Raw genomic sequence first — 27894 nt, forward strand, 5'->3', positions numbered from 1 at the left:
TGAAGGGTAGGGCTCATCATCCTCATGCCTTTTTGTGGGTCACTTCTCAAAACACAAATCCAAAGCCCTTCCTGGCCATGCATGGTGGAGCTGGTTGGCCTCTCACCTCTATTAACCAGTAGCAACAGGCAGCTGTATAAAATTTATTTACACAGGGTGCCCAATCCAAATCCTTCCCTGATCTACCTGTGTGTGATTCTTCACTGTGAAAAGGTGTTGTAAAGAATGCTTGAATTGCTGGGTGCCCTGTGTGAGGCATCTGGCAAAGGGGGTTGTAGAACTGTGTAAAGTAGAATATTACAGCATTTAATATAATGTGACTTCACTCTCAAACTGTATTTTTAGAGAGTAGAGTGCTTCAGAGAATGGATTTATAATAAGGAGATATTTTCTCTCAATCCAGGACGCTGCTTTTGTGGAAAAATCCTACACAATTTTCATACGCTTGTCATCATAGAAATTACAGAGCATTAGGCTCTTTGTTACAAACATAGAAAGTTTAGCAGACAATGACTTGCTTCCTCTGAATTGTGATAACTTCTGGAATTGAATGAATTTAATTAAATTACGTCCTGCAGAAAGTTATCGCTGTCTATTCAGCTCCAGGACATAGCAGAAGGTATGAGTGATTTGCTCTGTAGAAATGGGAGTTTCAGAGTGTAAGTGGTGTAGTCACAGAGAATTTATGTGGACAGTTTCCAGTCTAGCTGAATTACTTATGTGAAAACATTAATAAAACAGGTTTTATTATGTGTTAATGGCAGCAAGGAGCGCCCTCCATTGTTCGGTGCAGCCACTAATCTGTCTGTAGGGCCTTGCATAAGGACAAGCTTAAGAAAGACAAAGAAGTAATGTTCTCTGGGGAATCCTGCAAGGTTGTACCTGGAACATATATTTACACTTTCTATAATTTAGCAGCACCATGTAATTGCTTTGATCCCTGCTGGAGGGGGTCACAACCTTGAGCTGCTCCACAAGGGATGGAGATCTGCAGTTACCAGGTGTCACATGGAGACAGCACAGCCTTTTTTGCAAAGCAGTAGCTGATGGAGTGTGCATGGCTAGCCCATTGCAGGTGTCAAGAAACAGCTTGGCACCTGCCAGCTTCTTTGATAGATGTCAAAATTAGGACCCAAAGCCCTAGTGATCTGAGCAAGTGTGTCAGTAAGATGGATGCACAGAATACAGAGGTCTCTCTTTCTGGCTCTGGGAAGTCTTTTTGAAGATGTGCTATGTGAATGGCTTGCAGCTTGATGGACACAGCCTTTACCAGCTTGCCATAAGTCTATATGCTTGGGTTGTAAATGTTGTGGAGCAGTACTGAATTCATGTGGGGGCTGTTTGTGCTAATGCAGAGTCTCCAATAGCAGTACTCATCCATGGTCCCCTTTAATGTGTTCCTCTCATACTAACAACTCTAATAGAAAGGGAAAGCTGTGATTCAGCAGCTTTGGAAAAAACACATGCTGTTGGGACTTGGCTGTTTTCAAGGCCAACTCAATCCTCCAAGCATCTCTCCCTGGTGACTCCTCTTTTCTGCATCTCCTTCCCACACCCGACTCATTCTGCCCTCTGAGCTCATGGATTGCCAAATGCCATGAGCAAGGATCTATTTTTTTTTTCCCTAGGTCTATCCATTATGTCACCAGCAGCAATTTACCTTCTCTGCAAACCTTGCTGTGGGCAAGTGACTTCTGAAAGTGTGATATGCTGTTCCTTGGGTAAAGCCCAGCAGCTTGGGTGAGGAGGAGGGGTAATGTCTTTGATGACTTCATTGCCTTAAGCAGGTAAAACATCTAAATTCTTACCAGGGAGTTGTTAGCCTGCAACAGGATTCCAGAGTGAAGCTGATTTCCTGGCTGGTTCTCAGGACAAATCCATGCTCCCTCCTCTAGGCTGCGGTGCTGGCATTCCACATGAGGACCTGATGGTCTTACTCCTTTCAATGATTTTTTTTTTCCCCCAGTGTCTCTGTTTGTAAAGAGCGCAAGAAAAGGGAGAAAATATTTAAGTCATCTTCGAAAGATCATTTTTGTTTATGTTTGTGTTAAAAACATAAAGAAGCAAGCTCCTAAAACCAGACTTTTCACAGTAAAATGGGTAGCAAATAGTGCCACTTCAGTAAATGTTGCCATTCATTTTTCAATAAATTACCAATTTATACTTCTGAATGTGGTAATAAAAAGAGATAAAAGGACAGAAGAAGGAGGAAAAACTTGGGAGGTTTATGTTTACTGCCAAGCATTTGGTTTTATGTTTATCTCATGGAAAGTAACTCCGTATATCATGATAATTGACTTCACCAAGTACCTTTAAGAAAAAAAAAGCTACAAAACAACATCTTGTGTGAGAGAAGACTGCATGGTTTTCCACTGAGTAAAACATTCTCCTTTGATTCAATGGCTTAAGCTTTTTGCAGTGTTCCTATTCTGTGGTTCGTTTGCCCAGTTGGTGGCTGAGAACAAGCAAGGTCATGGCACAAATAAAAGCAAAATGTTTATAGCTCTCTTATAACCCCGCACAAATCATCACTTATCTACCATCATTCCAGACTAATTGATTCCTGAGAACTTTATGGAGCGAGAGCATTTTTCCCCCTCGCTTTCTTCCGGCGATTTCCTTGTTACCATTTTAACTGCAGTGATTTGCAAGTAGCTCTTTGCTGCTCCTGCCCAGGGATTTGAACCAGGCTTGGGAGGGGCCACTCAATTTCTCCTTGGCACTTTTGGGGCTAGGGATGAGAATTGTTGAGCAGCCGGGATGCTGAATTTTTCCATCACTCAATGCAACAAAAGCAAAATTCACTGCTGATCTATTTTAGAAGCAGCATTTGTGGCAGTTCCTCTCTGAGTCAGTCAGAAGAGCAGAGAATAGGATTGTGGCAGGCAACAAAAAAAAACCCTGCTGCTCCAATAAGGACTTTAATTACTCACCTCGTTACAGGTGAGACCAAGGGAGGCTGGCAGCAATGCCAGCTCCAGCACAGCTGTGGAGGATTTATTTTTCTCAACGATGAGTGAAAAAGGCTGTAAAAATACTGTACAAGGTTGGCTAATAAACTGTATTTTATTAGCCATGCTTATTACAAGTGTTTACAGGCTAGTGTGCTGATAGGCATTTTGATGAGGTAATATTCCTTAATTGCAGTCATTCTGGGATTGCAAAACAAAGGGTGGAAAGCCAAAAAGCTGGAAAACATAACACATGCATATGTCAGGTCAGGATTTATAGGCAGCTAGTGAGCAGCTAGCTTGGCAGCAGGTATGTTAAATAGTCACAGCGTTGGCCTCGTCCACTGGTTTGAGGCTTGTTTATAGCAGATTGATAGTACTGATTGGCAGATGGCTGTGACTGCAAGGAGAATGCACGTGCTTTGTCTGGTGGTCTCTGTGGAGCATTTCAGGCCCTTGAGGTCCTATAGCAGACCAGTGAGCTGACAGCATCCCCTTGTTATTTGGCTGCTGTCTTACCTCTGCTTTTCCTTGGTCCACGGCAAATGCAGGCAGTGAGAGGTAAGACCTGGGCAGCTTCCCAGCCCATCACATCAAGCTCCTTGCAAAGACAAGGGTTAATATTGGGTATTTTGAATCTCAGTCCAACACCACCAAGTTCTACCCTGGTTTAACTTGTCTGGGTTTATGACGCAATTTACATCTCCTAATTCCTGCTGGTAAACTGGCTTCTTGCAGATAAGAGCCATTTTCTAGAGTGCTTCCAGCCAGAAACAGCAGTGTGCTTCCTAGAAATGCTGCTTGGGGAGAGGCTGCGATGTCCTCGTGTGTTGGCAGTGTTTCATCTCTGGCTATGATACACCAATAGCAGCACTCTAATCAGAGTAATGACAAACTGGTGGGAAATTAAGATTAATTTGAGAAGAAGCTCTGCGGAAACACCTTTGTGCTTATTGTTTTTGGGTATCAGCTTATTGTCTTTTGGTCATACAACTGAAAACATGCTCTGCTTTATAAGCAAAAATGTTCTACTGATTTTTTCTCATTGTGCATCCTCCCTGCCCTCCCTTTTTGCAAACAATTCTGCAAATCTACTCTGAGTTGTTAGGGACCTGCTGTTGTCTTTACTCTTTATTGTCTAACCTCTGGTAGTAAATGTTTTGCAAGCAGGGCTTTTCTACAAGCCCACCAAGGGCTGATGGTTTGTTCAGGTGTGCATGCATAGTGTGCAGGTAAAGCAGTGAGCCAGGCATGCAAAGGCAGTCCTGCAGTTCTGACAGCTAGCAAGGGAAGCAGGTAATGATCAGAGTCACCTAGGATCACATTTTAATGCAGATCAGTGAAAGTTGCACAGCTGCATTACGTATGCAAGTCCTACGTTGCACCAGTGACCTTTTTAGGAGTCTTAATCCCATTCAAATCTTTTTGTCTTGGCGCCTCCCTGCCACAGAGTAAAAAGCAGGTATTCTCTATTCCGATAAAGAATGAAGCTGTGAATATCTATGATGGGGATGGAGTTTCTGAGTTGAAGCCCAGTAAATCCCCTTTGGGAGACTTTCTGTTAATTTCAGGGTTTGATGGAGATCCCAGAGGGCTATTTTTCCCCAGGTATGAAAAGATCACATGGATTTACAGCTTCTCTCCTGGAGCCGACTCTCCTGTTACTGTTTGTGTCTGGGGGGGTAAGAAAAAAAAGCAAGAATATATATATATATTCCTAATATTCTGGGATGTCAGCAGTGCCTTTGGGCTGTTGTAGGAATGTGGAGCATTCATGAGTGGTATGGTAGGTGCTCTGTATATTTTGCTGTGAAGCAAGAAGCACAGATGAGGTGGTCATCCATTTTAACATGTGGTTGTTCCATGCCAACAAATATCTCTGTGCTAAGACGGGATAAGCAGGTTCCATTTTCTGGCTGAACTTTTGGGAAGCTTGTATAAGTTGTAATCACGCTAAACAGATTTTCACCAGAAACGCTTCTGCAGCATTCAAATGGTGATTGATACATTCTCTGTTGTGGCAGCTTCTAAACAATACAGATAGGCAGTACAGCTGGACCATCTCGCTGTCACATTACCAAAAGCAACCTCTCATCCTGCAGCCAACTGCAGAATGGACTATTGTTCATCATTAACTCTGAAAAGAAAGAAGACACTTCACTGAATCATCGATACTCCATCTTTTTCTTAAGGGTTGCTTATATAAATATTAAGTACAACCTTATGCGTTTATATGGCAGCTGGAAGTTCCTTTCTGAGAAAACAATTCATCTTAAAAGAGAAAAAAGAAAAGGAAATCCAGCAGAACTGTCTGCATTTCTCACAAATCAACTGAGTGCTCATTTCCTACTGATCAGTCTTCGAGCTTCTCATTTCAGTTTTGAGAGCGCAGCGTTCATTTGTCAAACGGAACAGAGAAGAAAAAAAAAAAAAAAACAAGCAGAGGAATTAGAGTTGAGTCTGTCAGCCTGTAAGTGCCCTACAGCTTGAAGTTATGAGCAAGTTGGTTTTGCTTGTTTGATGAGCACAGGAGAATAGTGGCCATATGTGTTAACACCTGCACTGGAGGATCAAGGACTAATGATGCTGAATGAATGAGATTCACACAAATACAACTCCATCTCCCTCCATATGTTCTGTGTGAAATTGCAGGTAGCCATCAGATTGTAGGACAGGGACATAAGGCTTAGTGAGCTAGAGGAAAGGGTACTGCTTCCTGTCATCTTAAGCACTTCTGACAATAAGAGGAGGAGGAGAAGTCTGCATGGCAAAAAAAAAAACTCATCGGGTACTTTAGTTAGAGGAGGTTGTACTGCTGCATGAGGAACACACACGTTTGGTGGTTTAGTCCATGATAGCAGAAGCTTTGGGCATCCAAGTATGTGTCTGATTTAACTGAACTGCTTAACACCTTTACGGAATTCTCCCCATAAGGTCTCAAACCTGTCAAGCTGAACTAAGCTCCTCTGGTTAGACCAAGTTCTTTATGTCCCAGATTGTGCTTGTGAATTCACACAGGTTGCCTCTTTCTAGAAAGTACTGACTGAAAGAAAAATAATACTCTGAAGTCTGTGTGTGCAATCTAAGATAAAGCCACTTGTGTGGATCTTGCAGTCATTCATGCTGTCTTTTTCAGTGAGATATGCTAGAGGAACTTGACTGGGATTGATCCAGCACTTTCTGGCTGCAAGTGAAAGTGATACTGAGAGACTGAGTCTCAGGTCTGTTACAAATTATTAGAGACATCACGATTGATGTTGGGACGAACTACTGGGACGAACTGAGCTGTAATGGGGTAGATTTCTTCTTCTGAGTATATGGAACCTCTATGGTAGTGAAGTATGAGGACAGGACTTGGTCTCTACAAAAAGCTTACGTACCGAAGGGCAGGGATGTGCTGTTGTGAATGCTGTAGGCTTGCAGAAAGTACAGAGCAGGACAGAGCCTGGTCCCTGTGATGCAGCAGCCTTCTCTCTCAGTCTCATTTATGTCAAGTTCCAGAAGAGGTTCAGGACTACTGAGAAATGTTGAAACTCGTGGTCTGGTTAGATTTGAAATTCCTCCACCAGCAGTATTCCTGCTTAAAATTCCTAGTTATAAGACAGCTTCTTCCTCGTAGATTACTGGCTTTTCATGTTGCTCAAGTGCAGCCTTTTCATCAGATCGCATGTGTTCTGATCACTTTCTGGCAATTTTTCTTGTTGTAAATAGAGCTTATTCAGCTACAGTTTACATAACCACTATCCAGATAATACCCTCCTAATGACCACTTTTCCTGGAGAAACACAATTATATCTCTTTCCCCACTTCTGCCAATTGCATTTGAGTTTGCTGCAGAGCCAAACGTGGCCCCGCTATTGTACTTGTGCAGATGGGTGGGAGCAACAAAAGCATGAATTGGAAAATTCCCAATCTCTTGGCAAGAATGTTGGTTTACTTCTTTCTGCTTCAGGGGTTCCCACCAAATGAGTTGGGTAGAAAAACTTTTCTGTACTTTCAGACTTTTTCACACACATGAAGGGACATGATTCAAAGCATTTGTGGAAAATTGGAAAGCTTGTTTGTAGTCAGGATTGCGAAGAGGAAACCTACTCAAAAATTTTGCCTTGTGGTGTGTTGTTTGCATGGGCTCTCTTTTGCAAAGGTATGCATAGTTTCCTTTTAAGAAGAATGGGTTCCATCTGAGCTGCTACAGATGCAGGCAACCTAGGGATCAAGGGCAGGAAAGGGCTGGAGTACAAGCAAGAGGTTATTGTGAGGAGCAGCCAATAGCTCAGCCACCAGCTGCTTACATTGCCTAAATTTTGCTTCCTGTGATAATTGGAAGAGCTGGGTTTCCAAAACCTGCCTCCAACACAAGGGTAGCTGGAGTGAGGAGAGGTTCTCAGCATGGAACGGTTTGCAGCTGCATTCTGCAAGCAATGGCACACAAAGCTGATGTGATATAAAGCCCGTATCCCTTTCTTGAGGTGTTTCTGACAATGATTTGGGTGACTGCATGCATTCAACAGGAAAAGGGAAGGCTGCAGGGAGCCTTCTAATATTTAAAGGGACATTTATAAACATGAGAGAATCAAATTCTTAGGAAGGTAGATAGAGATAGGACGGAGAGGAAAGATTTTAAACAAAAGGAGGGGAGATTTACGTTTGATGTCAGGGGAAAGTTTTCTTTTACTGAGAATGTGGTGAGGTGCTGGGACAGGCTGCCCAGAGATGTTGTTGATGCCCTGTCCCTGTAGATGTTTAAGGCCAGGTTGGATGGGTCCTTGGGCAATCTGATCTAGAACTTGATCTAGAAGTTGGCAGCCCTGCCTGTGGTAGGGAAGTTGGAACTTGATGGTCTTGGAGTCCCTTCCAACCCAAGCCATTCTGTGATCTGACCTCTTGTCCTGAGTGTGGCAAGGGATGGTTGGTGCAAGAATGTCCATGTTATGGCTTTTCTGCAGGCCTCCCTGAGCTCTGCAGTGTGGGATGGTCTCAGGGGAAGGGGAACAAGACTACAGATACCAAACAAGGTGTGCTTCTCTGAGCTACAAAGTCAGCATTACCTCTCTCACTTCCCCAGCCTGTCCTAGGTGTGGGCAGTGAAGAGCAGATCTTGGACAATGTGTTCTCTTCACAGAATCACAGAATGGCCAGGGTTGGAAGGGACTGCAAGGATCATGAATCTCCAACCCCCCTGCCACAGGCAGGGCCACCAACCTCCGTATTTTAATACCAGACCAGCCTGCCCAGGGCTACATCCAACCTGACCTTGAACACCTCCAGGGATGGGGCATCCACAACCTCTCTGGGCAGCTGTTCCAGCACCTCACCACTCTCTCTGTAAAGAACTTCCCCCTGACACCCAACCTAAATCTTCCCTCCCTCAACCTAAAACCATTTCCCCTTGTCCTGCTGCTACCTACCCTTTCAAAGAGTAGGTGGTGAGTAGGTGACTAACTGAATGCTGTGGGAAACCTGAATGAGATTTTAAAAAGTCTTTCACAATGCTTTTAGGTGCCCACATAGCCCCTTTTGGCCTGATATAGTAGGCAAATTTCCATAGTATTTTCTTTAAAAAAAGATAAAAAATAAAAATCATTTTCAAGTAGAGAGACCGAAACTGGCCAGTATTCCTAGGCTGCAGATTTGGCTGCTTCAGAAAGGGGGAGGGTGAAATTCTCCTAGGACTTCTGCTGAAAGCCTTGTGATCACAAGTTGCCCAGAAGGCAGTGATAATTAGCCGATTATCAACACAGGTGCAAGTATTTAATTCTGTACCTTTCACACTCACATGGCCCAAGGCTCCCTGTTTTGGCAGGGGACCACAGAAATTGTGCTATGATGTGGACCAGCATGGAAGTAATGCATATCAGAGGTTTCCTGTTATGTGATAAGAGATAAAAAGGTAAATTGGTTCTTGATGTCTTCACTAGTTGTTGTTAATCATAAGAGCCACTCTTCCTCGTGGTTCTTTCCCAGCAGTTAATTACAAGTAGTAACCTCCAAGAGCCTGACGGGTAAGTTGTGGCACTATGTGCCATGCCTGCACTGCCATGGAGGACCATTACTGCCCACAACACAGGAATGATCTGGAGTACACAAATGGATGCCAGAACCAAGCAAAGTGAGTCACCTGTGGACTGCATTAGGCTGCAGCAGGAGGTTCACTAAGTGGTAGCAGTGAATTTTAACGTGGAGTATTCATAAATTCTTTTGTATCTTCAACATTCTGTGGAGATGTGGCTGATGCTGCAATTCTTAAAATTGCACTGAAATGTGGTATATGACATACCCAGTTGTCCAGAGTACTTCAGCATGCCTCTCCAAATTACTACCAGCGTGCTGAAGATGTTTTCAATGTAAGTCCCTATGGGAAGATCACTACTGGCTCAGTGGTGCGAGTGTCAATGCTGAGCCTTGTGACGTTGGATCAGAGCCTTCATTACTTCCAAATGGCATGTTTCTGCTTTGTTGCATTACAAGTGGTGTCCTGTGAAGAGAAGTAGAGCCCATGGTTTCTTCTTGAGGCAGATGGCCTCTCACACCTGAAGGCCAGGCTCTGGTCTCGATGACATGAGGCACATCATGGTGCCACATCACCCTTCGTCTTGTTTGAGCCACTTTGTTGATGCTGGTAGGTGACACAGAGTTTGGCTATATGATCAACTAGGTCTTTGTGGATTGCTGCAAAGCTTTAAATCCCTCTGTGGGCCTTGCAGCAAATAAAACCCTGGCAGGAATTAGCCCCAAATGACTAATAGCAGCTGGCTCTGACAAAGGAGTCAGCAACATTCAGGCTCAGAGAAAAAACAGCAGGTTTTTGGTTTGGGGAAAAAAAAAGGGAGAGCGAATCACAGGGCTCTGAGTAACAGGCTGGCAGAGGAAATACATCCCCAGCACAAGTGATTTAAACAGGCCAACTGATTTCGCCGCTTTCTTGTAGCAGCATCATCTATCTGTTGCTTTCGTTATTTATTTATAAGGAAGGGATTTGCAGGATAACTGCCTGGTTTGTAGAAGCTTCACAAGTCCAGGGTTGATTTTTTTTTTTTTAATTTTTTTTTTATACTGCAAAGTTTGCTCATGGCAGTGAGACCCACCACTTGGCTCAGAACCTGGCCGTGGAGCACTTGAGTAATGTGAGCAGGATCCAGCCTCCTGTTAGCTGGGCTGCAGCATTTCGCTGCATTGTCATTAGGCTGGGTAGAAGCTCAGCCCTGTTTAGTGCATGTCTTGCTAAACCTCCCCACAGCTTTGTTCACAGCAGCTGTCCCAGATTTCAGATATAAACAGGTAATGAGAAATGGTGAGCCCTAATGCTGGTGGAGAGGCTGCTGCTGGTTGGGGCTGTCCCTACCCAGCTGACTTGGGCACAGCCACAGGTCTGTGCAGTGACCCACCAGGGTCAGATGGAAGATTCCCAGCAGTGTTTCCCAAAACTCTTCAGCACCTTTTTTGCACTGACATGTGTCAGTGGCAGAATAGTTGTGTCAGGACCTACCCCACCCATCCCCAAGCTGGCTGTAAAATGCCAACTTCACATGTTGCTACCAGTTAACATGGCAGCCCTGGAACTGCCAGAGTGAGGCTTAACATTAATTTACCCTTTATTTCATCAAGTTTTACCCCTTACTGTATGCAGAGTACAATGCCCTGAGCACAATGCCTCCAATCAATCCCATTTAAGATAAGCATCTCTTCCCAGCCCAGCTCTGGCTGTAAGAGAAATGGGTGATGATGAAGCCTTGTGTTTGTTCAACCCTGTTTGGAATTTACAGTGCTATGTAAATGATTTATTACAGTCGTAAATAATTGATGCCTTTGGAAATGGATTCCTGTCAACAATACATTCAAACCCAGACCTTCATTCCAGCCCTCATGGTGGCAATATGCATTTAATGGGGAAATTGGTCTGGTTGCTTTAGGTTCTTATTTATGTCTTGAAATGTAGTGGCTGTATGGCTGCTGGTGGTTCTGCCTTCTGTAATGGGCAGAGCGTAGGGTGGGTGGAGGTCCAGGAGCTGTATGAATGAATGGCACACAGCACATCAGTGAGATCTTCTTGTTGGGTGTCCCTGTGGGGCGGGACCAGGACTGTTAGATTTGGTTCCCACCTGCTCCTGCTGGTGCCAACAACTTTTCTTCTATTGACAGGAATTGAATGCTCTCTGCTGATGTAAGACCAGGACATCTTGTAACTATGGTGGAGCTGGCTGCTCCCCTATAGGACAGCCACTGTCGCTCCCACCGGGGAAAAGATCAGCACGGAAAATAAGGAGATGTCACACTCAGTGGGGAGTGGACATTCTTCTGTGAATTCGCCACCCCCACGTGAACTGACTGCAAAGGAGGAGGAATTCAAGGACAGAAATGTTCCTCACCTGGAATCGCGGATCTGCTGGGTTAAGTCTGAATTTTGATATCTACATCTTCAGACACATTGACCTGTGGGCTCAGCTGTGACAGTAAGTATAGTTCTGTGAAGTGAAGCACGTTGCTTATGTATTTTAGAAGCTAGTATAAGAAGATTTTATGGATGGAGGAATAAATGTGATAGAAAAATAATTCAGCTTGTTTCTCTGGAGTCAGTAATCTCAAATAGCCAGAGGTGAGGTGCTTCACCTAGTGCCTGATTACTATTTTCAATCATCTCATTAAGTGCCTGGTTTCATGGTGACTGCAACACATTATCTCCAAGGGGATTAGCACACTGAATACAGAGTAATTGAGACCTCACAATCATTCTGTCACAAATATCAATGGAAAGGAGGAAAAACTGTTATTTTCTAAACAAGATGCTTCAAGGGAAGGAATTGCCTTCCAAAAATAGAAGCCGGTGCTTTTAAAAGTCACTTCTGATTTTAAGGTGTCACTGTTTGATATATAACTTGGTACAGCTTAAGGGCTGTGGATTTTAGAGAAGTGGAGCCTGTCTTCACTGTGCTACTTAGTGGGCTGTGCATAGGGACCAGCAAGCAGTGCAGAGAGAGTATAAACTTCAGCTTGTCTGTTCCAAGGGCCCAGCTGGGAAGGGATGAAGACTTCCTCCTTTTAAATTTCATTTTGCTTGTGGCCCAAAGCAAACCCACTTTTGAGCACAAGGTGTGAAGAGATGAGCTGAGATTGGCCTGAATACTTCTCTGAATTCTCTGAATACTTAGTTCTCCCTTTCCTTTGGGTAGTTTTCTGGCTGATTGAAGTCTGGTTTTCATTATTTGCTGCCATATGCATCACGCTTGTCGGTTTGTCTTTCTTGCAAGACTGTTTTCTTGACTTACAGGAAAACTGAGCCCCGGTGATGTGCTGCCCAAGTCTCCAATAACACATCATGCCTGCAGTACCTGCTGAAAACCCACCAAAACGCCAGCGAGAAGAGTCAGAGGGAATTCAACCTCATCACAGTCCTAGCTGAGAAACAAGCAGGGTGAGCAAACGGCCTCACTAATACAAACAGAGGCAAAGCAGGATGTTTGCTGGCATTGTCCCCCATGCAACCTGCTTATGACAGCTTGCAGCTTTGCCGTTTTGTGCCTTGCTGTTTGCTGGGGTGGGATTTTTACTCCCAGAGATAATTCAGTAACTGCAAACCTGTTTTTTCCCTGAATGTTAGGTGCTCTCATCTGCAGCGAGAAGACAATCCTGCCTGTCCCAGCACACAGCTCTGTGCACATATGGGGAGAACACTAAGTAAAGCCATGAACAAGGCTTCCCCGAGCAGTCCTGGTGGCTCTGTGGCTATGCTGCTGGAAGTTTGATGACAGTTGTCAGTGACCGTCTTGCCTGAGTGGGCCAGCTGAAGGTTAATGGGATTTAATTGCTCTTTGGAGCAGGGAAGAGAGGCTTTTTTCTTTCTTTTCTTCTTCTTCTTCTCTTTTTTTTTTTTTTTGTAGTTTTGGCACTATGGGATGCATTTAAAAAACAGTTAATGAGGTGAGGTTGGGAGAGGGAGTGGAAATGGAGATGTTCCTTTTGGAGTGGGATGAAGCAGCTTTAGAAAGCAAGGATTCTTCAGTGCATTTTTATATGGTTTTGAGGACTTCTAAAGACCTTGCAGGACGATTGTTCAGCTGATGTAAATGACCTTTCCACTCTGGCAGAACAAGGTGGATTTGTCCTGTTGGGAGTCTGCCCCTCTTCTCTTTCTATGCCCCCTGCTCCCTATGGCTCAAGGGACCTGGCTCACCACAGCTGCTGCATCAAGGCTGCCCTGTCCCTTCTGCCTTTGGATGTCCAACTGGTTTGAGGTCTGGGGGCTCCATGGGACTGTTTGACTCCCCTCCCACAGACCATCTGTGCAAACCAAAGAAATGACCTGGTAATTTAATTTGACTCCATCTCATGTGGTTTGGCTCTGTCAGTGCAGGGAGGACACGCTGAGGGCATTGGCAAGGCAGCACAGAACTGAATCTGACCTGACTGTCCACATGGAGTCTGGCACCAGCACCGACTTTCAGCCTCCCCCAGCCTCTGTCTCAGTGAAATAAGAGTGAGATCTTGGCTCCTTTCTTCCCCAGCATGCACCCTGGCAATGGAGAAAGGTCAGTAATAGTTTTCCCTTTCCTTCTTCTTTCCTGTTCCTATTGTCTGGCACAGGGAGCCCTCACAAATCCAATTTACCTTTTCATTCCTCATTCTTGGTGGTGCAGTTGAAGCACTAACTCGTGTCGTGGGGAATGAGCAGCGGTAGAAGACCACAGGGACCCGGAGCCACGCAGACACTGATGGATTGTGCAAGTCAGGAGAGTAAAGGAGCAGTGCTCTCCATATTTAAAGGTACCACCAAGCACACTGCACAGGATGAAAACACCCACAGGGTTTTCTTGTTGCAGATGTGTGTTTATCTATGTGATGGATATTTATGCTTCTGTGTTTCTCAAAACTCTTGCCGTTTCACTTTTTTTAGAGTAAAAAAAAGAAAAAAATCCCTTAACTGCATTTAAACATTTATTCCAAAAGCTTTTTTTCAAACACAGGGCTACATTTGGCTTTACCCACCTGCTTCTAGGTGATGGCTCTATTGTGTTCTGGTTTGTGCTTTGTTTATTAATTCCTACCAAATCAATTTCTTATTTTCCCATCTAGCTAGGAGATAATTAACGTGCATGATGATGCTTTTCAGTATCTGTTAAATATTACTTTTGAAGCAAACTAAGCTAATGACACGGGTAATTAAGCCTCATGCATCAGGATATAAAATGATTGGTGTCAGATTCAGGATGGCTTTATTCCCACTGCCACTGTCCCAGGGTCAATATGACTACGCATGGATGCCTGGAGCCAATGTGTGGGGAAATGTGCGGTGTCCTTCTCTGGAGCAGTGAGCTTTATAAGAAAGAGTGGGGTTAATAGTGTGTCCCAGTGTGCCAGACACCATGGTGGATGTCTCAGCAAGTTTTGATTCCCTGAAATCTCAGTCTGGGTGCTGACAGGAGGATGCTCTTGCCTGGAGCAAGTCTTGCATGCTTTACTGCCACAAAACATCTTGGGCAGGCCCTTGAAATTAAAGAGCGACTCTTCCCATGTGACATTAAAAATCATTAGGGAACATACATTAGCTGAAACAGTTTCCTTGGCCAAAATTAATGTTCCTTCCAGATAGCCCTTCAGCCTGCTGTGCAGCTGTATATTGCTGCTTCTCTCCCCCATCATGCACTTGCAGGGCTGCACAGACATCCAGGCAATGATGCACACCAGGAACAGCCAGGCATAGGTCAAGGATCAGTTGGCTCTTTGCTATCAAGAGCAGAGAGATGACAGTGATGAGAACTGGAGGAAAATTCTCACCTTTGATCTTCTATTTTCTGGTTGCTTTGGTTGAGAAAAGAAAGTGGGGCTCAAGTTTTGAAAATACTGCCTGGTAAATAGAGTTTAATTCATATCCCACATAAGACAGAGCTTCAGCATGAGAGAACAGCAAGCAGGCTGTAGCTGCTAGAGGTGTCCCTCCCCAGATAGTTAAGACTGTTTAAAAGCAATTGGTATCACCCAAGTGTGTCACTGCCTCATGTTGGCAGGAGCAGACTAGCAGGCTAGCACTGCAGGGCATGTAATGTACAAGCTTATTTTACAGAGCTCAGAGAAACACCACTCTGGCTGTGGGTGTCTGCATCAAACGGGCACTATCTATAGCATCATTTGATTGTTTGGAGCAAGGAGAAAAGCAATGAAAAAAAAACATCACCCCAAGGGAAAAGATAAACTGTAGATAAGTTTATATTTTTCATTCTGAACAATAGATCAGAGAACTTCTGTAACAACTACATCAGCATTTATTGCATTGCTGATTCAAAAGCCATCTAATAAATTTTAGCTAATTTTTAAACTTGGTCTGGAATGAAGCAGCAATCTCTTCTGAACTTCTTTTATATGCCCATTTTTATTGTAAAGCTGTAAAGCATTTTTATTTTTATGATTTGCCTTCTAATGTCCTCCAGCATTATGCCTTTACCCATCCCATTAACTACCACCCTGGGCTGCTCCCCTGCAGTGTGCTCCTGCTGATGCTGAAAGGCAGCACCAGTCAGTGCCTCAGGAGTCACAGAGCTGATGTAACATGTCACAGCTCTGGTCAGCATGTCCTCTGCAGGACGGGACAGCTGGCTTTCCTTGGCAAATCTCTTCCAGCCATATCTTCAAAGATATTGACTGGACTGGGAATTAAGCATATAGGTACCTTGAGGCGTAATGTTCTTTCCTTTGTAATTGAGTTCTGCCCCAGCTGAAGCTGCTAGACACCGTCCTCGTAAGAACCTGATATTTTCTAATAAAAATAACTGCAATTTTATCTTGCCATTATTTTATTACAAGTACTTGCAGCAAGTATTTTTAGACCACATTCTGCTTTATTTGCAAGAGTTCGTTATTAATTTGGGGTATTAACTCTTGCAATACATTTTCTTAAAACATTTTGCTTTTTGTAGTTATATGCTCCATATCTTTAAATTACTGCTATGTTTTCAACCAATAGATCTAAGCAAAACCTGTCTTTTGGTTGTGGGTCTCATGCCTTAGTCCCAAGGTTTGGGAGCCAAGGGAGTTTGAGTGCTGCAGCATAAGCAAGGCAAACCCAAAGCCCCAGAGGCATGGATGGGAGCAAATCTACACCATACCCAGGAGCGAGTTAGCAGGATCAGCGCTCTTCCATGCTCCATCAGACTGAAAGAGGAGGCTTAGAAAGGAAAGACTCATCCACTTTGGAAACTTTGCTTTTTTTTAATTATTATTTCCAATGGGAAACTTTATCAGGAGCCCTGCTCTGAAGGGGTTGGCATTTCCTTGGCAGTAGCAGCATTATCTCCCCAGGATCTCTGTCTTGCTTGTGAGCAAGGACAGATTTAGCTGCCCAACAGTGCCCTAAAGAGTGAAAAATTTGGGGACTAACACAAGCCTCCCTTTAAACAATGCAGAGTGTTATGTATGGTCTTTCTAAGCCTTAAGCTTGCAAGCTGGGTGTTGGCAATGTTGTGTTAACCACCTCCACAGGGCTCCAAGCAAAACAGGCAGCTCTCCTTCCTCTGCTCCCATACAGCTTCTGAGTACTTCCACAGGGGAATCTTCAGCAGTAGAGGAACAAAAAAAAAAAAAAAAAAAAAGAATGAAAAAGGGGAGTCCTTTCAAGGACTCTGTTAATGGCCCAGAGACTGAGCTACATCCCAGGAGATGGAGCTCTTTCTTACACAAGAGCTGCATAGCCTGCTGGAAAAGCACACGTACCCAAGAATATATTCCTTATGGCTTTATTAAGCTCTACACTGATATGCTGAAAGATAAGGACAGTTACACTAGTCACGATTTTTATTCCTTTCTTCTCTTTGTCCTATGTGTTTTTCCATGTTAACACATAGAGTTCCTGGTGCCCAGCAGCCCACTGAACATTTTTGAGGCAGGAACTATGGCAGGGAGGTGAACCCATGCCAGTGAGAAAAAACACCTTCTTCCCCTCCGTGAGAAGAGTGAGGATCTGCTGTAGATGTGCCTTCAGTGAGGAACTAGTCTCTGTGTTTTTGATCCTTAGGTAGCAGAGGGGGAAACCACCACTAGTCTCTAAAGACATGCAGCCTGATTAACCCTACATGTCTCATTCCATCTGCTAAGCTGCAAATGCATTTTTAATTTCTCGTTCATATTGCTTTGCAGACCTGGTGGAGCTCCTTTGGACCAGCTGCTCTCTGGTGCTGGGGGCTGATGCCTACTAGAAAAAAAGTGGAATTGAAGAAAGCTAAAATACAGTAGAGGAGGAGAGAGTGTCTTCCATAGCACAATGGTCACAGTGCTGAGTCCCTGCCCTCAAGAGGTGAGACTTGGAGACTTGCTGTTTGTCTCTGTGTGCTTCATGAACGTCTATGAGCAGAATTAGTTATGTGGTTGGTTCTGTTGATGGCTTGGTTGTGTGCAGCTAAGGGTAGGGTGGGATCTCCACTTTGTGGGATGCAATCTTGTATCCAGCTGAAGTCTAGGAAGCAGAGTGTGTTTTTTGAAGCTATTACTTCAACAGATAATGACCAGGTCTCGCCCGACTGAAACCTCCCTGTGCCTCAGCAGCTGCCTTCCCTTCTCGGGAAATGATGAATTAAGTAATCTGGGTTGCCATGCTGCTGGCTGCGAGGTTGTAAATTGCACGCATGTGCTCCCAGAAAGATGAGATACCACATTGGTTTTTAAAGAAGTGCTGCAATGGTAATGCTGATAAAATCTCCCTCCGATAGGGAGTATGCAGTGAACCAAAGTCTGCACTCAGACAAGCCCATGCATCAATGGGTGAGGAGCACGGGTGTCTGACAGCAGACGCTCCCTTTAAGGGCTGCTGAGCCGAGTGAAATATCTCTTCCCAAGACATTTTGTGGTGGCTTGGCATGTTACTGTACATGAACTATTGCTGAGGTGGTTGCAGGGAAACAAGAGCCATTTAGAAATAAAACAGGGATGAAACAAATCGTAGAAACAAAGCCTTTCTGTTTCAAAAGGATGCCTTGGCTTTTGGCCCTGAACATCTCCGTGGATCCAGTCAGTAGCTGCTGTGGTTGTCCATCTTATTGCTAGGATTGCCAGGATGGACTGGGAAAAGTGTGCCATGTCATCCTGGTACCAAATACGTGCATGAGCCCAAAGGGTGCCCAGCCTTATAAGTCTCTCCATCTGAATGAGCAGCTGCCTGCATGCTGCCTTGCAATAGCGTGTTTCTGATGTAAGTTCCGTTTATTTGAAATGAACTCCTCTTCTGGAGCCTCCCATTTGTGTTGCCTGTTCATGGCTCCATCCTATTTTGTTACTGTGCTTGGTCTCCTGTGACTTAAACACTCTGTATTTCGTACTGCTCAGACACTGTGGTCTGTGCAGGGCCGAGCTCATGTTTCAGAGGGAAGTGGAAGGCAACAGCAATCCAGAAGTGGATTTACAAAGGGAATGCAGTTTCGCTCCTCTTGGGACAGCACTGGAGAGCTGCTCCTCCAGAAAAGAGCCTGTCTTCATTTTGGAGACCAGCAGGACCCCTAACCTGGGATCTGCTTTTCCTGGTGGTGGTTTTGTGTGCAGTGCAGCTGTGACAATGCACAACTGACAGCTGGGGTAAAGCCCCATCTTCACCCTCATTTCTGAAGAAGGGGAATCTCAATAATGAAAAATAAAGCAGCAGCTAAGAGAATTGGCTCCAACTTAGCTCTCTGTCCCTGAGTGGGTGTCTGTAGCTGAGCTGCAGCTTCTGGAGGACATTAGGAGATGGAGTCACAGGGAAGAGAAGGGATTTGGCTCTGGGGACCATGCCACAGTGTTTCTTTCTTGCTCTAGGATTGAGGCTTGACCTCATCTCATCCCTCTGGGGACAGCTCCTGGTGCAGCTTGAGCAAGGTCTCCAGGAGCCATGCTGTTAGCAACCAAGCATGGCTGAAATCCTACCATGTCAGTCTCCCAGGGAGAAGCCCAAGCGGCCTCTTAAATGGTGATTTGGTCTCACAGTCCAGAGAGGACCGAGGAGCTTAACATACCCATTGCTTGCCTTAACCATAGAAAAAGGAGCAGCCTGAGCCCTGCTCCCAAACCACTGCCTGCCCCATCTGACCCATGGAGGAGCTGCCTCAGCACTGCTGGAGGCAAAAGTGACAAAGCTGCAATCGAAACATGGCTTTTTCCAGCTCTTTGAGTGACAGAAAGCACCTGACGTACTGCACTAGCTCACTCCTTCAGCACTCTGACAGGGGCATTAAAATGTATTTATAACAGCTGGGGATGGCTTGCCCTGAGGAGTGAACTTAATTCTTAGTCTGCCAGGCACTCTGTTGTGAGTGACAGTGATTTGTCCCTGGTGTGTTCATTCTCCTCCTTGCCCTCTTGCGTTCTGCTTGCATTTTATAAAGCTGTATTTGACAGTCTAATTTCATATAACTAATAACATTATGTAGCAAAATGAGCTCGGATGTCCATTTCTCTCTGCAGCGTTGAACTAGTTGATAAGCACTGCGTTTCACACCTCTCCTGGAGAGTCATTGCTATGGTGAAGCTTTCTGATCTCCCTTTAAAACTAATATTTGAGTGAGAGAAATTCTGTAACTTCTTTTTTTTTTTTTTTTCTGAGTGACTGTACCAGGGAAGTGCTTTACACAGCCAGGAGAGGCTGTTTGGTGATAAGCTGCAGTAAGGAACCTAGCACAACATGAATGCAGAAATCTACCGAAAGCAGGAAGAGGGCTGATGTTGGCTGTGATGTGCAGCAAGCCTCTGCAGCTTCTGGGGGCTCCTGGCCAGCCCTGTGTGCAGCCACAAGGATCTGGAGTTGCTCTACCCGTGTGAAAGGCCAGGTTGGATGGGAGCACTCGGCAGCCTGATGTAGTAGTTGGCAACCTTGCCTGTGGCAGGGGGTTGGAGCTTGGTGGCTTCTGTTCCATCATTCTCTGTGCCTTTCTGGCACAGGGCTTGGATGCACCATGCTACAGCCCCTGGGGAGCATGGAGTAGCTGCAGCATTGCAGAGGGTTGGGTTGGGTTGGGACGCCTGAGAAAGCTGGCACTTCTGGTTGCCTGATTTTGAGGAATTTTCCTAATGAGAGTTGCCAGGAGGTTTGTAGCTGAGGATATATATTCCACACAGGCCATAGCTGCTGAGAAATGAGTAATGGTTTTTGTAACGGCTTCTTAAAAAGATTTTGCTCTTGGCCACCAAAATGCCTTGAGGCAGTCCGTTCTACTGACTGAGAGCCTATGGGGAGAAATTGTCTTTCAGTAGCTCATCTTAATATAGCAGGGAGCTGAACCTCCTCCTGCTGTGTGGAAAAGGTGCTGGCAAGAGCACGTGTCATCATCAACTTCTTTATCCTGCTCTTGATGCTCTAAACCTCTGTTGTCCCATTATTGGCCTCTGGAAATCCCATCTGCATCCCCTGTCCCTGGAAGGAAGTTTCAGGTGCAGGTCACTTCTGAGAAATCAAACTTGTCACACCCATTTGGCTTGTAAAATCCGTCCCTCTCTCCCTGCTTTTTACCCTGAATCTCTGCTTTTCTCATCACATTACTCCTATGAATAATTTGTTTTGATCATATTCTTCCATCAAGTTCTTTTCAGCCAGTTGCAGCTAAGCTCTTTGATTGAAAACTATTTTTTACAGTGTAACCCTGCCCTCTGGTCTCATCTTTTCCCAGTCTGTCTCAACCTCGGTTTCTGCATGTTAGCATGGATTTTCCTGACAAAATATGCTTTCTATAAAGGGAAAGGGAGAGGAGAGGCACAGTGCAAAGCTGGCAGTTTCATAGACCTCAAGAGCAGTACAAACGACTCATTACCTGTTTTGCAGGATGTCGTGGCACATCCTTCTCAAATGGGAGGATTGTGTTTTTCTACTCATTATCTGTACCTTGCCATGTGGGAACAGAACATGAAGGGAAGTGGCTGCTAACCATGCAGCCTATCTCACTCATCTGTTCCATAGCAGCATATATAGATAGACTTGTATATCCTTAGCTGTCTCGTATATATGAGGTACATTAGCCCTATGCTTGTGTACAGCATGTGATAAAGAGAATTAAAAGCATGGAGGAGGGTAGATGGGACCCCAGGAGCACAGTCATTTCCCTTCTGCTTTGGCCTTTGCTTCTTGTCCGCGTGCACTGAGACTCCAGAGAAAAGTTGCTGTTTCCAACTACCCCTGCTCTATGGCTGGTTTGTAGCCACAAAGCCCAAGGATGGGAGGAAGTTATCCCAGCTGAACCCTAGAAAGAATAAATGAGTACAAATAATACAGCGATTCTGTGATATATCTTGACTTGGACTTAGAACTGGATTCACTACTCTGAGATGCTTCTGCTTGTTCTTCACCGTGCCATGAAATCAACAATCACCCAAAGAGGGGTGATTTCTCTTCGGGATGGAGGTGGAGGGAGACATCACATGCATAGCAAGTCAGCTCTCCTGATTCTCCCAGCTGTTATGGAGCCTGAATTCTGTTCTGAAGAAAGAGCCAGAGAAGTATTTTTTATTTTATTTTTAGTAATAACTATGGCCATGTGGAGTAATTGAAAAGAGTGCAAATACTAGACCATGAAGAGGTTACTGTCCAATGTTTCCACTGACACCAGTTTTTTTGGCTGGCCTAAAAGTTGTAGATGACATGGTGTACATTAGCAGAATCGAGCTGCAAAACTGAGAAAAGCCGCTGATTTTTTTCTAACCTAGCACTCTCCATAAAGTTGGCTCAGTGTTTTTTTTCCTCTCACATTCATTAATATTAACTTTAAGTGCTTTATTTAGGAACAACCGCAGTCCTTGATCACCTTCCTGTTTACATTTCGATGTTTTGCACTTGGAGCAGAGGGACCCCTCTTGTACTACTTCTTCCTCCTCCCCTCTCCAGGCTTTGTCGCCCTCCTCTGGGATCCCTTTCCAAAAGATCAAGAGCAGAGAAAAGACTTCAGATGCCATAAATATTGCAGGAAGCAGCGTTCATCGGAGAATGGCCTCCTTCAAGATCAATATGTCTTCCTGAGGGGGCATTCAGTCCTTCAAAGTAAACAAGCAGGGAACATTAATTCAAATGCTTTTATACTAAATACATATACATGAATTTGCCTGTGTGGCTGTGATAAATAAATGTTATGTAAGTGAGGCTTAAAACAAACCACGCACCAGGAAAAAAAGCAGACTCTGCAAATTGAGTAGACACAAAACCATTTCTACCACAGATCTTCTGATGGCTGAGATAATTTTGTTAGAGGGCTGCAGGGAAGTTCTCTTCCTAACCTTTGTGAATAGATTGATCTGGACTATCAGCATCTTTCTTTGAGAGGAGGAATGCCATTATGCTGGTGTCTGAGTTGGGATATTTGGAACAATGTGCAGGATCTGCATTTTGTTTGGGAATGTGGTCATTTCTTGGAGGGAAAGAGGGACAGAGATAGGCTTAACTCTGTCCCAAGGAGGGAAGGGAAAGGCAATGTGTCTTCATTTCTTTCTGTGTCAGAAATGGAAAACTGACTCCTGCTGATGTCTGTGTTGTGAGCAGGTTTATAAGATGCCAGTCCTCTGTGTGTAACTGCCCTGTAAGCAGAGCAGGAGGCTGGTAAAGGCTTGGCTTGAACTGGAGTTGGTCTGTGGTTTCTCATTCTTTCATGCTTCTAATACCAACTTCTCTCAGGGCCACCGAATACTGGGACAAATGAAACTAGTTGGAGAAGGAAAATCAGAATAGTCCTGAACGTTCTATAGTATGTGTGCCTGAGTGAAACCACAGCCTCCTGCAGCTCTGGAGGAGGGAAGTATGCTTAAGGACATTTGAGACTCTAGGCTATTAACTCTAGGTAATGATCTTAGGAAAGTGCTTCCTTCCTAAAGTATTATAGGAGAGAAAAGAGAGCAAAATGTTTTGGTAGGGACAATGGAGAAGTTGATCAGAGAAAAAAAATGTTATTAAGTATGTCACATTGGAAATACATGTTTGAATAACTAGGTGGAAGAAAGTTGAAGGAAAAAAGAATCTAAATGAGTATGAGAATTAGCAGGAAACTATAAACCTTATGGCCATCAGTTCAGATCAAGCACTGATGGTAATTTAAAAAAAAATCACTTCATCTATTGGAAAACTTAGTGGCTGATGGCTCAAGCATGGGCAAGAGGAGTATCTGGGTTTTTGTTGTTGTTGTTCTTTTTTAAAAAAACATTGCTGTAGTCAGTGCCTTTTTTGGCATCCTTGGGTTTCCCTATTTAGCCATGTAACTGGGAGTTTCCATTCATCTTGCTCCTTTAAACTAATGGGCTGAAATCTCTAAGTAGTCTCTTCTGGTCTTTCTAGCTTGAGGCTGTAGTTCACTGAAGGGGAGACTAAGTGAATGTGGAACTGCCAGCCATGAGAGTCAGTTTTCATGTGGGCATTCTGGTAGCGGATATGCAACGGATGCAAATCAAAGAAATTTCTTAAAGGAGAGATGGAGAAACAAATGGTAAATCAGCAGGTCTGGTAAAGCTGCTGTGAGTTATTTTTTGGCAGCTACACAATATCGATGCACATTTTGTTCATGACCTTTCATCTCATAGATCCATCTGTGCTGCTTACTGTGATGGGGGTCATAAAATGCTGAGACATTTCCCAGGGATTCGGATACAGAAGCCAAATACTCCATCTCTCCATCAGCCTCATTCAACACTGTTTGTTTAGGACCGTGCCCACTCTGATTCTGAAAGTGTTTGACATCAGTGTTCCTCTGAAGAGTGAGCAGCCATGTGTGCTGAATATGTGGAGGAGTATCAATTCAGACTAAAATCAGTACAATTACATAGATTTTAATCAAGAGCTTGGAAAATATCTGTGGCATTGTAAATAAGTGTAAATAAGAGATGAAGTCTGACTAGCTTTTGGACTTACTGACTGAGGATGTGTTTTACACTTGCACTGTGTATATTTGGGAGATCACTTTCTGATTTTATATTGTTCTCTTGCAAATAAGATTTGAGAGGAATCAAGATTAAGTAAATGTATCCTGGAAGGGAAGTGTTTACTGCATAACTTACTGTACAGGATAAGCATGCGTGTCTTGCTGAGCAATGCACCATCATTTGTCCTTTCATTAACTCTGACACTCATGTTGGAGTCACTGTTCTACTTTAATGAAAGCCCTCAATAACTGCAATCCTTCTCTTCCTTCCCAAATCAAATTTTGATGCAAAACCTCCTGTTGTCAATGCAAAATCTCTTGCTGACTTCAGGGATTTTGAATCAAGACCTTAGTGAGTATTTTAGACAGAAGCTCCATCCCACTCTTTCTTGTGGCTTTCCAGAGGTTGTGAGTTGGCAGTGCTTTTCTGATGTGATTTTTTTTCTTTTCAAAAGAGAAATTACTTATGCTCCATGCAGAGGAAGATGACAGGTCTGTGTGGTCAGTACAGATATGGAAAGCCAGGCCTACCTGAGCTATGGGCTCACAGGATGCAAGATGCGTGTCTGGAAACTGCAGAACAGGTCAGGTTGGGTTTGTGCCCAGGAGATTTAATTTGCTGCTAAAAATCTGTTCCTCAGGCTTAGCCAAGCAGTGGGTTACTGGTACCAGTCCAGCAGAGAATGTGTCAGGCTGTTGAAGGCAAAATGAGGCTTTGGGGTACCTGCAAGATTGATGGCAATAGTCCAGATACCCTCATGAATTAGCTTGGTGTAACGTTGCTCTCAAAATGTAGTTTTGTTTTTTACAATTGGGGATTTTCAATCACTCAGCCCTTTGAGGCTATGTAAATCAGGCCATTGTTCAATGAATGGGACCTAGGAAATAAAAATGCAGCAAAGGGTTTCCTTTTCTCATCCTTTCCTAGTTCTACTTTATCCCATTCAGCTCCTGCTAAGTCATTGCTGTGACTTAAGGTGGGGAAGCCACAAGCAGGCAGGCTGCAGGATAAAAGGTTAGCTGCAGAAAGAGATGCTGGTACATGAACAAGCAGGAGCCAACACTAAAAAAGGTCAGCTATTTAAATGGCCTGATTTAAATAAGGCACATGTCAGGTGGTATTGCCCCCAAAGGAGATTCCTTGTGTGGGTTTATGAACTCTGGGAAAGGGGCCAAGCTAGCCTTAATTATATTTTGTTTAATCAGCTATTTAAATAGGGAACTGTTTTCTTGGCTCTCTTCCCCCAGCGAGATCACATCTTTATACTCTTGACCTTTTTATTTTATGCAAGAGGCTCTCTTGTTGCTTTGGACCATACTTCTAAATCCAGACAAGTCAGCTGTGCTTAGCTTGCTCTTACATCACCTCTCTTCTTCGAGGAGAGAAGGCCCAAGGTTATTTATTTCCCGTGTTCTCATTATTAAAAAAATACTGATTTTCATTTTTTTCCCCCATTTTTACTATGCAAACTCAAGAAGGCCCTCTGGATTAAAGGGCACTGTGTCCAAGGATGTAGGATTTCCAGACAATACCAGCAACATCCTATGGCTTTTTCTTTGAACTGTGTTTGGAGAAAGCTACAGCTTGACTTTCTTCAAAGTAAGTATTATGCCTCCCTTCAAAACTTCATCTGATTGTAAAGAAATGACAGGGGAGCACAGGAATTAGCTCTCAGAGAGGTATACGCAGTGTGCTGCATAGGAGTGTTCTCCACCAGGAATACTGTGTTTCCCCTAAATTCAGCAGGATCTGGGGATCTGTTGGTTGAAAAACAGTAGACTGAAACAATGCTTACACCACTCCCACATCTTTGTGAAGGAGTAAGACATGGGTTATATATAGCTTGCTTTCTAAAGAGCTAATATTGGTGGTTTTGTCCTGGAACCCACCTGCTCTTGCATACAGATCTTCACGGTATCTTTGGAAGAATGAAGATGGTCATATCGCAGTCATCATCACTTCCTTCAGAGTTCAGTTGCTTCTCAAGCATTTCAGTTACTTCTCAAGAGCTTGGAAAACAATTTAATAACAAGAATAAGACACTGTTGAACAACAGTCAGGTGGATTTTAATGAGGAACATGCTGGTCCTTTTGTAGCTTAGATTTTTGCTTAGCAGTCAGACTTGGAAGTTTTAGTAGCAGCCTTTTAGACCTTTTGCCCTTGGCTGTGAGCAAGTCTTCTGACTGCCTGTCTTTAAAAGGAGCATAATTACATTTTAGTCCTCAAAATACTCATCTCCAAAGAGATCTCTGCCATCTCACCTCCATTATGATGTACTTTTGGTTACAGAAAACAAGGTTGTCAAAAAACTCCAACCCATAATCTCTGCTGTAGAAACCTCTCTGTTGCCCTCTGCACCACGTGTGGCTCGGGGAGACCAGGTTGGTCTCTGTGAAGGTCACTGCTCAGACCATCGTTTTCTCTGAGCTCCTTGTTGGCCTCATCAGGTCATGAGCATTTAGTCATCCTTTGCAGTGCTGCAGGATGCTAAGCAGGGTGGTTTTGCCTTTGTTCTGGCAGCAGAGCAGGATTCTGCTTGCTCAGGAGTAGAGGCCATGGCCTGTGTACCAAGGTGATGCATGTCCTGAGTAGTAACCAGGCTTTCAGTTAGAAATAAACATCAGTGTTCACATCACTGTTTTAATGTTAGGGCACCAAGGTGCTCCTGATGCAAGTGCTGCTTTCTCAAAGGGAGGACCTAGGGTTTGCTGTGCAAAACAGCCATCCGTGATGCTTGAGCAAAATAGGTTAATTCTCCCCATGCTTCCGTGGGGAAATGGAAGTAATTTCCCTGTTGAGAAGCACAGAAGTGGTCTCTGTTTCTAGGGAGTTGCTGCCTGTCTCCTCCTTTTTTCCTACCTTTCCTCCCTCACTGATGTGTATCCACAGGAGGCATCTCAGGGAAAGGCAATATTGCTTCTGCAGTGTTGGTAAATGCAGAATTCCTAAGGGGAATGCCTGTATTTCTTCAGTACCAAATGCATCCATCCTCTCTCCCATACACAGCCAATTGGCACTCTTCTCCTGAGGGGACAAGTGGACTGAATGTAAATGACAAATCAGCCTCAATCTTTACTTAGCTTTTGCAGGAATATTGGAAAACAAAAGCAGCTTGCATCGAAGGGGTTCCCGGGCAGAGGAGGGAAGTGTCAGTACGAATCATGTGCTTTGGAAAACAACCAAGTTCTTCCTGCCCTGCACATTCCCTTTTCCCATCTCTCTGTCTCCCAGAGGACAGTGGCTGCATGCAGCTGAGGCACAGCCTGCGTGAGTCAGACCTCCCGCTCCCTCCTCGGCAAGGCAGGGCAGGCTCCAAGATTAGTTATGCATCTGATTGTGCCTCTAATAAACTAAATGTAATTAAAAAATAGAGCAGGGCCATTGCATTTTAACAGCTTGGAGCTCTCCCTGTGGAAGGATCAGCAAACAGTGAAGGAATATGAAGATTCAGCTCCCTAGCACCTGCTGGGCAGCCTCTGTCAAGATTAACAGCATCTCACCAGGTTATTAGAGTGAACATGAATACTTTGGAGGCTCTGTGGGTAGTTACGGTATCACGTTTTATTATCTTCCACTGAAATGAAATTACTTATTGTAATTGCTTGTCAGTCACAGGCCAACAAATCTGACAAAGGAAAGCTTTTGTGAGCGGGGAGCAGGAGGCAGAAGGGAGAGGATGGACTGTACCAAATTCTGCTCTGATTTTTTGTGGAAAGGGTGTAGGGGGGAGACATAACCAGAGGCAGAGGAAGGATTCATCTCCTTTTTTTTTTTTTTTGCATGGCACACTGAGTTATTTGTGGCCAAATGACCTCAACTGAGCAAGCATCTGGGAGCAGAAAGGAAGGAGCAAGCTAACCCTGGGTGATGTGTTAGGTTGGTGGAAGCACTGCTTCGTGGGGAGGGCATCAGCCACAGCGGCTCAGCAGGTTCTTGATAACATCAAATATTGTATCTCTCGGAGGCACTGATGCTGAGGGATCACCAGGCAGCAGGAATGCCAGCCTTACACGCTGCAGAAATACGAGGCAGGCAAGGAAATGATCCATCTGGCTTTGCTTGCTTTTGGATGGCTTTGTCTTTCTAGTTAAAGGAGAAAGAATGGCA

The 27894-nt window shown here is 44.3% G+C and overlaps 1 protein-coding gene across 12 annotated transcripts in view; it reads left to right on the forward strand.

Annotated features, from left to right (window-relative positions):
• CPS1 (carbamoyl-phosphate synthase 1) overlaps positions 1-27894 on the forward strand; it is a 256402-nt gene that overhangs the window by 108811 nt on the left and 119697 nt on the right. For 11 of the 12 annotated variants that reach the window (XR_016468447.1, XR_016468446.1, XR_016468445.1 and 8 more), the window contains exons 38-43: positions 11091-11401; positions 12217-12360; positions 12547-12735; positions 13295-13474; positions 13583-13709; positions 17073-17229. The gene's annotated coding sequence lies outside the window, so the exon portion shown is untranslated. The remainder of the gene's footprint in view (positions 1-11090; positions 11402-12216; positions 12361-12546; positions 12736-13294; positions 13475-13582; positions 13710-17072; positions 17230-27894) is intronic. The other variant, XR_016468453.1, reaches the window with a different exon arrangement.

Source organism: Phasianus colchicus, chromosome 7 (genome assembly GCF_987193195.1).
Source record: "Phasianus colchicus chromosome 7, bPhaCol1.hap1.1, whole genome shotgun sequence".
In the NCBI taxonomy this organism is placed as follows: Eukaryota; Metazoa; Chordata; class Aves; order Galliformes; family Phasianidae; genus Phasianus; species Phasianus colchicus.